The sequence below is a fragment of the Citrus clementina genome, unplaced genomic scaffold (assembly GCF_000493195.1).
Source record: "Citrus clementina cultivar Clemenules unplaced genomic scaffold, Citrus_clementina_v1.0 scaffold_8, whole genome shotgun sequence".
Lineage (NCBI taxonomy): Eukaryota > Viridiplantae > Streptophyta > Magnoliopsida > Sapindales > Rutaceae > Citrus > Citrus x clementina.
Genome location: NW_006262022.1, coordinates 12,164,840 through 12,176,694, shown reverse-complemented (window position 1 = coordinate 12,176,694; position 11,855 = coordinate 12,164,840). Strand labels below are relative to the sequence as shown.

General features: G+C 36.5%; 1 non-coding gene across 1 annotated transcript; it reads left to right on the top strand.

Annotated features, from left to right (window-relative positions):
- Positions 1–5,316: 5,316 nt before the first annotated feature.
- Positions 5,317–5,423, top strand: LOC112096636. Its single transcript, XR_002904533.1, has one exon. It is a non-coding gene; the product is annotated as a small nucleolar RNA R71 (small nucleolar RNA).
- Positions 5,424–11,855: the final 6,432 nt, after the last annotated feature.

Genomic DNA, 11,855 nt, shown 5'->3' with positions numbered 1-11,855 from the left:
CCCATAAAAATAGGCAAGAGAAATTAATGCATTAATTTCAGAGATTTTTTTCTTCCTCAATTTCTATCCAAATCCATGCATCCATCTGTCATGATTTATCTCCAACGGTAAGTGAGAGGCTCCAACTTTAAGTTACTGTAACGGTAATATTGGTTGCTGCAGCACCCAATTGTTTGCTCTAGCAACAGTTACATACTCTACTCCAATAGCTTCTGACACATGGCTGGCCTCTATACTCTGTCACAATACAACCCCAATTGTCAATATGGAATTCATTTGTCACACATACTTCCCTCAAAAACTAAAACCAATTCTAAAAAATTAAAAATAAAGATATAGAATGATAACAGAAGTAAAGAGTTCAATAATACGAAAGGATAAAAATAAATAGCCAGAAGTAAAACCAGAGAGGATCAAGCTCGGTTTGAAGTGGTTGCCTCCACAATGGGTTGCCTCCCATTGAGCGCTTGATTTAAGGTCCTTCAGCATGACCTTGTTTGACTGATCAATAGCTTGGTTCTTTAAGGAGTAAGACCTCATTTGAACAATCTGCCCCTAGGTGTATGTAATGCTTAACCCTGTGTCCATTAACTTTAAATTCTTGACCTGTTTGTTCTTCTAGAAGATCAACAACCCCATGAGGATAAATTCTAAGCAGCTTAAAAGGTCCAGACCATCGAGATTTTAGTTTTCCTGAAAATAATCTTAGTCTTGTATTATGGAGTAGCACTTGTTGACCAGGGTTGAATTCCCTGTTTTGGATATGCTTGTCGTGCCAATGTTTTGTCGTCTCTTTATAGATTCTTGCATTTTCATATGAGAACAACCATAATTCATCAAGCTCACAGAGTTGAAGCTTCTTTTGCTCTACTGCAGCATGTAAATCCCAATTTAATTGCTTCAGTGCCCAATGTGCTTTTTGCTCTAGCTCAAGTGGCAGGTGACAAGCCTTCCCATAAATAATTCAGTAAGGAGACATGCCAAGTGATGTTTTGTATGTTGTTCTATAGGCCTATAGGGAGTCATGTAACCGCAAGGACCAATCCTTCCATGATGGGTTCACCATTTTTTCTAAGATTTTCTTCATTTCTCTATTGGACACTTCTGCCTGACCATTAAATTGTGGGTGATATGTTGTTGCTACTTTATGCCTAACTCCATATTTTACCATAGCTACAACAAATACTTTGTTGCAAAAATGAGTACCCTAATCACTTATAATTGCTCTAGGAGTGCCAAACCTGGAAAAAATACTTTTCTAAAGAAAGGCCACCACTATTTTAGCATCATTGGTGGCTAATGCTGCAGCTTCTACCCACTTGGAGACATAATCCACAGCAACAAGTATATATAAGTTCCCAAAGGATAGTGGAAAAGGTCCCATGAAATCTATTCCCCATACATAAAAAACTTCCACTTCCAGAATGTTTGTCAAAGGCATTTCATGTCTTTTAGTTATGTTCCCTATCCTTTGACACCTGTCACGACATTTAAAAAAGTCATAAGCATCTTTAAAAATAGAAGGCCAGTAATAACCTGATTACAGAACTTTAGCAGCTGTTCTGTGACCACCAAAATGTCCTCCATATGCTGCAGCATGGCATGACTCCAGTATGTGGGGAATCTTTCCCTCTGAAGCACATCTTCATATTACTTGATTCGAGCATAACTTATATAAATATGGGTCATCCCACTGATAGCTTCTAACATCATGAAGAAATTTCTTTTTCTCCTGAAACTTCAACTCAAGTGGTAGCAACCCACTTACTAAGTAGTTAGCAAAATCTGCATACCATGGAGATCCTGATTGCTGCAGCATCTGTGCTTGTTGTACTACTAACAACTGTTCATCAGGAAAAGTTTCAGTGATATCATTTCTTGTCAATGTACTTATGTCTGCTTCCAGCCTCGACAAGTGGTCTGCTACTTGATTCTCAATCCCCTTTCTATTTTTAATTTCCAGATCAAACTCCTGAAGCAATAAAATCCATCTGATTAATCTTGGTTTGGCATCCTTCTTTGAAATTAAGTACTTGATGGCTGCATGGTCTGTGTATACGATCACTTTAGTACCCGCCAAGTAAGCTTTGAATTTAGCAAAAGTAAATATTACTGCTAGCAACTCTTTCTGTGTAGTGGTGTAATTAATTTGAGTTTGAGTAAGACTTTTGCTTGCATAGTATATGAAGTGAAAAATCTTATCCTTTCTCTACCCTAATATTGCTCCAACAGAATGGTCACTGGCATCACACATCTGTTCAAATGGTAGAGTTCAATCTGGTGATATAACCACCGATGCAGTGATCAAAGCTTTCTTTAATTCTCCAAAGGCTTGAAGACAGTCTTTATCAAAGTGAAAAGGCTTGTCATGTTCCAGCAATGAGCATAATGGTTTAGCTATCTTGGAAAAATCCTTAATGAATCTTCTATAAAATCCAGCATGACCTAAAAAACTCTTAATATCCTTAATTGAAGTTGGAGGTGGCAGTTTATCTATTACTTCTATCTTGGCTTTGTCTATCTCAATGTCGTTCTTGGATATCTTATGACCCAACACTATGCCTTCTTGCACCATGAAATGACATTTTTCCTAATTGAGCACTAAGTTAGTCATCTCATATCTTTTAAGAACTTCTTCTAAGTTGTGTAAACAATCATTATATGTCTCTCCAAAAACTAAGAAGTCATCAATGAAGACTTCTAAAGTTTGCTCTACCATATCAGAAAAAATAGACATCATACGTCTCTGAAAAGTTGTTGGAGCATTGCACAAACCAAAGGGCATCCTTCTGAAGGCAAAGGTTCCATAAGGACAGGTAACTGTAGTCTTTTCTTGATCCTTTGGAGTTATAGCAATTTGGTTGTAGCCTGAATACCCATCTAGGAAACAATAGTACTGTTTTCCAGCAAGTTTGTCCAACATCTGATCTATGAATGGGAGTGGGAAGTGATCCTTCTTTGTGGCTTTGTTGAGCATCTTGTAATCCATACATACTCTCCATCCAGTCACTGTCCTTGTAGGAATAAGTTCATCCTTCTCATTTGCTATCACTGTTATCCCTCCCTTCTTTGGAACACATTGGACTGGGCTCACCCACGAACTGTCTGATATCGGATATAGGATTCCAGTATCCAACCATTTGATGATTTCTTTCTTCACCACTTCTTTCATAATAGGGTTTAACCTTCTCTGTTGCTCCACTGAATTGCTGTAGCAGTCTTCTAACAAAATTTTATGCATGCATATTGATAGGCTTATCCCTTTGATGTCTGCCATGGTCCATCCAATTGCTGTTTTGTATTTCCCAAGCATATCTACTAGACTCTATTCTTGACCTGCATCCAAAGTAAAGGAAATGATTACAAGGAGTGTGTAACAATTTTAATTCAAGACTATGAGGTGAATCAATAGATGATAAAGTTGTTTTTACTTCCCTGTCTGAAAGATTCAAATGTTCAATAATTCTTTTATGTCTATCTGATTTATGTCCTTCCATCCAATCTATCTGGTTTGCTGCAACATCTTCTTCTTCAAAACCTTCGAAGATGGTGACTTTTTTGATCTTATTACTGCAGCATCTGTCGATTCTGTCTGCTACAACAAAATCCGCAACACTCAGGAATTGGCAATCTTCTAACTCATCAGGGTTCTTCATAGCCTCTAATACATTAAAAGTGACTTGCTGATCATTCACTCTCATGGTGAGCTCTTCTTTCTGCACATCTATCAGAGTTTTCCCAATTGCTAGGAAATGTCTTCTACCTCTTTATTAGCCTCAAAGTCTAGTATAATGAAGTCTACTGTGAAAATGAATTTGTCAACCTTCACCAGTACATCCTCAATTTTTCCTTCAGGATATGCATGAGATCTGTCACCTAATTGCAGAGTGACTGTTGTTGGCTTGCATTCTCGTACTCCCAACTGCTTAAATGCAGAAAATGGCATCAGATTAATACTGGCTCCCAAATCACAAAATGATCTACCATTGTACCTAGTTCCAATGGAACATAGTATTGTAAAGCTTCTTGGATCCTTCAACTTTTTAGGAATCTTATTTTGGAGCATATGACTGCTTTTCTGTGTTAAAGCAACAGTTTCAAATTCTCCCAACCTTCTCTTTTTTTGCCAAGATGTCTTTTAAAAATTTCACATAATTAGGCATTTGCTCCAGAGCTTCCACAAAAGGTATGTTAATGTGTAATTGCTTCAGCACTTCTAAGAATTTGCTGAACTGCTTGTCTTATTTTTTCTTCTGAAATCTTTGTGGGAAAGGAGGTGGATGCCTAAACTGTTGGGTAGCTTCAGGAGGTGCCAAACTCTGCTTGTTTGGTTTGTTGTAGGTTGTGGCTACTGGTGTTGCAACTTCTTTCTCGGCATGTATTGGTTGATCTCCTTCCGTAGTTGCTTCAGCTTGGCCCTTATCATTAGTGTCTGGTTGGCTGGGTTGTAACATGCTCTCATCTTGAGGTGGTTCTTGTGAGGAATTAAGTTCCAGCCCCTTTTTAGTTACATCAATAGGGATATCAATATTCTTTCCAGATCTTAGGTTGATTACTTTGCAGTGTTCTTTTCCCTCTCTTCTTGGATCTTCTGTGTTGTTAGGTAAGCTTCCTTGAGTTCTGCTACTCATTGCTGTGGCAAGTTGTCCCATTTGGTTCTTTAGGTTCCTCAAGGATACAACTTGACTCTGCACAATTGCTTCATTCTTTGCAATGTATTCCTTAATCAGAACTTCCAGTGAAGTGATTGGATCTTGATTGATATGTTTTTGCCCTTGACTCTGCTGATGAAAACCAGATGGTTGAGTGTTCCTATTCTGTCCATTCAATGCTGAAGCATTTCGGTTATGGCTGCTCTATGAAAAATTTGGGTGTTGCTTCCATCCAGGGTTGTAAGTATTTGAATATGGGTTATTTTGAAGCAGTCGGTTGAAATTACCCATATAGTTTATTGGTGCTGGATTTCCAGGACAGTTATCAAAGTCATGTTCTTCACCACAATATACGCAAGAAAATTCAGCAACTTGCTTTACTACTGATGGAGCAAATGTCATGTCTTTTACCATGTTAGTCAATGAGGTTACTTGTGCTGATAAAGCTGTAATTTCATCTATGTTATGTACCCCTACTACTCCTCTTGTTACTGGTTGCCTGGTTGATGGCCACTAATAATTATTGTTAGCAATTCTCTCCAAAATTTCATAAGTTTCAGTGTAAGATTTGGATAACAAAGCTCCATTTGCTGAAGCATCCACCGTCAATCTTGTACTAGGATTCAACCTATTATAGAAAGTTTCCAATTGTATGCAACAAGGAATGCCAAGATGAGGACACCTTCTGAGCAGTTCTTTGAATCTTTCCCAAGCCTCATACAAACTCACATCTTCAAGTTGATGGAAATAAGTAATCTCATTTCGCAATTTTGTATTTTTTGTCGGTGGGAAATATTTCATTAAGAATTTATCAGCCAACTCATTCCATGTAGTGATGAAATCAAATGGTAACGAATTTAACCATGCTCTTGCTCGATCTCTTAAGGAGTAAGGAAAAAGCCTCAGTCTTAAAGCATCTTGGGTTGCTCCAGCAATCTTAAAAATATCACTCACTTCCAAGAACAACTTAAGATGGAGATGAGGATCGTCATTTGGCAATCCATTGAATTGACCCACTGTTTGTAACATTTGAAACATTACTAGCTTTAGTTCAAAGTTTGCGGCTTCCACTTCAGGTCTGATTATCCCAAGGTGTACAACTTGAGGAGTTAACAAAGCAAAATCTCTATAGCTCTGCCCTGTCATCAGTCATGTAAATTATATTTTTGTTGCCTGGCTGTCTTTGGTCAGCATGTTCATTATGCTCTTCTTGAATGTTGACTGGTTGTAAGGGCCCGTGAGGGTCCAAATTTCCCACATCCTGCAAATTATCCATGCCTGAATTAGTTTTTGAATTCTTTGTTCTCTTCATAGTCTCCTAACAGTCCTTTCAATTTTAGGATCAAATTGGAATACAACAGATCTGTCTTTACGCATGCAAGTGTTGATCTGCCAATAAATAGAATAAATTAAATCAAATTATCACTATCAAGACTTACTTCACACTTAAAAAATAAACAATCAATCCCCGATAACGGGGCCAAAAACTTGTTGGTTGTTTTTATAATCAAATGCTATTGATGCCAATGTGCAAGTGTACACAACAAGTAATAAAGTGATGAATATTCAAGATCGTCTCCACAGGGATTGATGTCATTAGAAATATTGCAATCTACCTTAAGTCCAAAATTAACAAATGTAATGTGGGTTCTATTGAAATTGATAATTATGAGAGAATAAAATAAAACAATGCCGTAATTGAATAAATTAAATTCACACTAGTTGTTACAGCAATTGCTAAGCACTGGGCAGAATTAGTCTGTATCCTCAGCTGTCGCGTGTTGGAACTCTCACACCCTTAAGTGTATTAACAATGACCAGTTGCTATTCTACCTACGACATGGCCTTATGAACATTTATTCTCTCCACCCTACAAGGTCAGTACCTATGTCTAGTTTGTCGCAAATCTTAACTTCAAGTATAGCCCTTATGGGATTCAAGATAAACTTAATCTAGGAAACTTAAGTTAAGATCAAGTATTACTTTAATAATATCCGCTAATACATGCCCTTTTGCGGCTCTATCTTAACTTGAACTATTAAATGGGTGGTCAACTGAAATAACAGTTATAATAATAGCTACTAGAGTAAAATACTACAACAATGACATAGCAACTCATAAGAACAGTCAAGAACGCATTAGATTGTTTGTCACTCAAGTACAAGCAAATTTAGTTCATATTCTAAAAGAGAAAAACAATCATCAAAATATTGGTCATGAAATACATCGGCTCAATCAATGAGTAAGGAAAAGAACAAGTAGAGAACGATGAAGATTGAATCCAAATAATTCTGCTGAATTCTTCACTAATGCAGAATTGGTTCCCTTGAATTCATATTGTTTTCTTCTCTTCCTCTCGATCTTTCCAATGTTAATTCCTTGCCGTCGTTTTATGTGGTACGCGCCTCATTTTATAACTAAAAACTAGGGTAGATAAAAGCCTCGGGCGTGCGTGAGTTAAATTAGGAAATTGCAGATTGCAATTCTGCAGCTGACCCGCTCTAAGTTTTCTCCCTCAATGCTCCAGAACTGCTACAGCAATGGTTGCTCTAACAACGACTATAACACTGCATTGTTCCCGGTTGTGCTTCACTTCTTTTGCGGCCATATTCTTTCATCCTCTTGCTAGTCTAATGTTGTGCAAAATTTAATGTACTCGCAAGCGCACGAATCTATTATAGTATAGACTAATGATGACGAGTGTCGATCCCACGAGGAGGTGGATTTTAATTGTGTGTAGAATTAATTTTGTAAATGGGTGATTGGATTTATGGTGGAAATAATTTGGAATATGCTAAAACTTAAATTAAAATGGCGAGAATAAATTCTAAAATTGGAATTGAAATGGCGAGAATAAATTGAAGAGAATTCTATTGAAATGTCGTACTTGGGTATCTGGATCCGTATCAACATGCACCATGGGCTAAATAATCCTTATTAATGCCAATTAAATCATGATGGGGGAATCCACACCTCATGAACCACGCTCTAATCAATATGGTGCTAAGGGCTTATCGTGCCAAATAATAATAATCTTGTACTAGGGGCCCGGTGAAACCAAGGCGGTGCTAGACAAGATTAGTATTATTTGTCGACGAGAGGTCAAAACATCCACAAAAATTAGAGGGGAAGAGAAAATAAATTTACCAAATAAAACCCATGACATATGTTGAGACTTCACCTTCAACCCAAACTTGAAAGAAAATTAGCCACTCATAATTGAACTAGGGGCAAAATGAAAATTTATTAAAATACATAGAAAATACAAGATGGAGCAGGAATTACAGAAAATGGATCCAAAAAATGGATTCAGAGATATCAAATTATGGGGGAGAGGCCCTTTTTTTATAGATACATGGAGTAAATCATGACCATCAGATTAAAAACAGTTTAGATGCTCAAGATTGCGCCACGTCATTAGTCAACAGTACGCGGTTTGATCACGCGGGTGAACAGTAACACGGTTTGACCCGGTTTTGAACAGTAACGCAGTTTGACCCGGCTTTGAATAGTAACGCGGTTTGGTTTAAAATAATCCTGTGTAATGCATGTACCGTACGCGCAAGTTTTGGTCCACTAATATGCTGCCACGTCACCATCAACAGTTTATAAGAATTTTAGACTAACAGGATCATGACACCTCATCAGTCAATGCCACATCATTGGTCAATGCCACGTCATCGATCCGTCTATTGAACAGTGTCGTGAACAGTAACGTAGACAGTACCGTACATGTGAACAATGCCATTTTTCCTTTTATGCTCCTCCTAAGGTTTTCGACCGTCCTGAGTTCAAAAGTGATGTCGGTTTTGCCGTTTGATCTCTCGTTTATTGTGAAATGACTATAATGCCCCTAAAATACACAAAATACTTAATTAAAATAAAACACACATAATTAAATTACAAGAACCTTAAATACATAAAAGTAAGGGTTGTTAGTAAGACTTAAAATGTAAAATGACAATTTTCTCCTTTATAAATATACATTTTCTAACACTCAACACACCCCCCAACCAGCTTATTGCTAGTCCCTAGCAAATAAAGTGAAAACAAAATTCAAACACAATTTTTTTTTTTAACAATCTTGTTTATTCAATCAGACTAATGATAGCAATCAAATAAAAGTATAAGCATTATCTCCAGTCTAAAGCAACATCACACCCACATCAACTATCCACATGAATCAGCCTAGTAGATTGTCATAGCTACTTTCAAGAATGACATGTCAAACCCCAAAACCTCACTGGAAGTAGTGACACTCTCACAAAGAAATTAAACCCAATAAAAATAGTCACTCCAATGAATGGTACTTGAGAGAGAAAATAATAAAGAAGTGATATCACATGCTCTCACCAAGATGAAAGAAAGATGCCCTCAGCTTGGAAATAATACGATCTCAAGTCAAACAAAAATGCTAATCAACCCATTTTATTTATCTCTTTTTTTTATTATTATGCACCACTACATCTTTTTAGCCCGTATAACTAGCTTTTACTTCAAACTATAGTTTCCTAAAATCAAGAAGGACTTTTATTAGGACGTAACGTAGGCTAGGGACATGGCTAACACAGAAGGGAAATAAGGAAAACAAAGTGTATGTTTGAGAAAAATGCAGAGATTTTTTTTTTTTTTGAAGTTGCAATGTGTATTTCACCTATTGTTGTTATTTTTATTCTTTTGAAACAACTTTTGTTTTGTTGTTTTTTTTTTGCTTTTATTTGGCCTAACTTCACTGAACAAAATAATTATTTACATTTTCTCAAACATAAATAGGTGATGGAACTTATAAGACATCGGGTAATACACCAAATCGGAGTGGGTCAAGATGATAAGTTGACAAAGAAAAGGTTTTTTTTTTTAAAGGCTCAAAAGGGGTAACTATGGATATTTAATAAAAGAGATGGCTAGAAAGGCTCAAACGGATCAAAGATGGCCTTTCCATCGTCTTTTAGGGCTCTAAATAATCATCCATATCTACTAGTTAGATGGGCCTCCCAATGTAGCAACACACATTTTTTTTCTTTTTCTTTTTTTTTATTTTACAATTTTTTTTTTAGGGTTAACTCAAAAGAAATCTAGAGATCGTATATAAAATAATAAAATGCTCAGCTGTATAAAGAATGGGCAAAGGGTTACTCTCCAAGAAAAATGATAGGCTCAAAAACTCACTTGGTACTTATTTATGACATGTTCATTCCTTCAAGCAACTCATATTTGTCTCCGACATCAACATGTAAAGCAGCAAACATAGCGTAATATCACTTAAGACCAAAGATAATACAAATACTAAAATTTGAAATTAATCATGTCATCCAATGTTAAAACAAATAACACAATTTTTTTTTAAACAACATTCTACCCCCCAACCTATTCTAAACATGAAAGGAAAATATGCATGCAGAAATGTGAAAATGATGTAAAAAAATTAATTAGAAAAAGAATTTTTTTTTTAACTAAGAAGATGCGTTTCTAGAGGCACTACACTCCGTATTCAGCCATCTTCGACTCAAATATTTGAATATATTTATAAAGGAGAAATTAAAAAGAAAAAAATGAACATCAAAACTTAATAAAGAAAAAGAAAATGTCTAAATTTTTTTTTTGAATTTTTTGTTTGTTTTTTTTTTCAAACGATGAAGATTCGTTTCTAGAGTAACTACACTTCATATTCAGCCATCTTCAACACAAAAAGTTAGCAACAATTAGTTTCTACAATAAAAAATCAGTAAAAACTTAACCAAGATTCCACAATTGTCGACTATTCCCTCCCCCCAACCAGAATGAAACATTGTCCTCAATGTTTGAAAGGAAAGAAGTAGAGTTTAGAAGACATTACCTGGGTGGTGTAACACAGAAGAAAATATTTACAAGCGGAGAGTTAAATCTAATTTGTACTTCTTACTGCGGCTACTATTACCATCATTATTTAGATGCTCCAACACAAAGGTCCAGGGGTCTGGCTCCAGTCTATAAGCTTGTAACAGATCAAGTAGCTCATTAGCAGTGTGAGCACAAATAAAGAGTTTTTTCGCATTAGAGGGAATGAAATAATTTTTTATTGCATGGTTAAGAAATGCAATAAAGTCATCATAAAAGTTATTGACATTTAACAAACCGATGGGTTTCTGGTGGATGTGCAGATGGGCCCAAGATGCTAGTGTGATAAGTGCCTCTAGTGTTGCAAGATCTCCTGGAAGGAAAATAAAAGCATCAGCATAATGAAGCATTTCAGTTATTGTTTCTTGCATACCTGAGACGACTAACTCTTCTCCAATTGATGAGTCAGACGAACTGCCCAATGGTTTTAGGACTCTTGGGATGATGCCTAACACTTGACTTCCTCTGACAAAAGCTGCTTCAGAGACCATTTTTGATAACCCTCGGTTACCTCCTCCATACACCAAGTGTAATTTTCTCTTTGCTATACTTCGACCAAGATCGATGGCTGCCTCAACGAACTCTTTATGTTTGCCATAGGTAAATCCAGAAAGCACACAAATGTTCTTGAATTGTCTATTTGGAGTAGCTGCCATTGTGATACTTCTCCAAAAAATAATTTGTGAGTGCTTGACAAAAAAAATCACATTTAAGAGTCTTGGTGACAGTGGGTCACAGTTGTGTATGAGGTAACATGTCAATGTCAAATAACGCGTAAAGCACGTGGCTCGCGAGTCAAAAAAGAAACAGTAATAAGGAAAAAGCAAACAGTAATAAGGAAAAAGCAAACAATAATAAAATTATTAAAGACAATAATGCACACAATAAAACAATAGTGAAATAAAATAACAGTAAAGTAAAAGGATATTTACAGGTAGTTGCGACTGTGGCTCACATCTTCTTCTGGTTTTACGTCCAGAAACGGCTTGAACGCCCTCTATGGGTCGAGGATAGGCTTCCTATCCAGTTTTCTTATAAACTGGCAAACAGGGCCGTTTATAGTCAGATTCCCGAGACTATATCTTGCATGCTCTTTTTGGAATAATGGCCATAACTGGAGAATCGCTCCTTGCACATATCCACTGGGATGCATTTCAAGAGACAAAAGGATATCATCCAATGACTCCTTATTCAAGCCATCCCTAATGAATTAAATCTTATCTTCCCTGTTCTCAGGCACCATTCCTAAAGAACATGAATTTTTATCGCAACTCATTCTGGCACACTTATGACAAGCAATAGAAATTCTTCGAGCTAGTTGTTTTC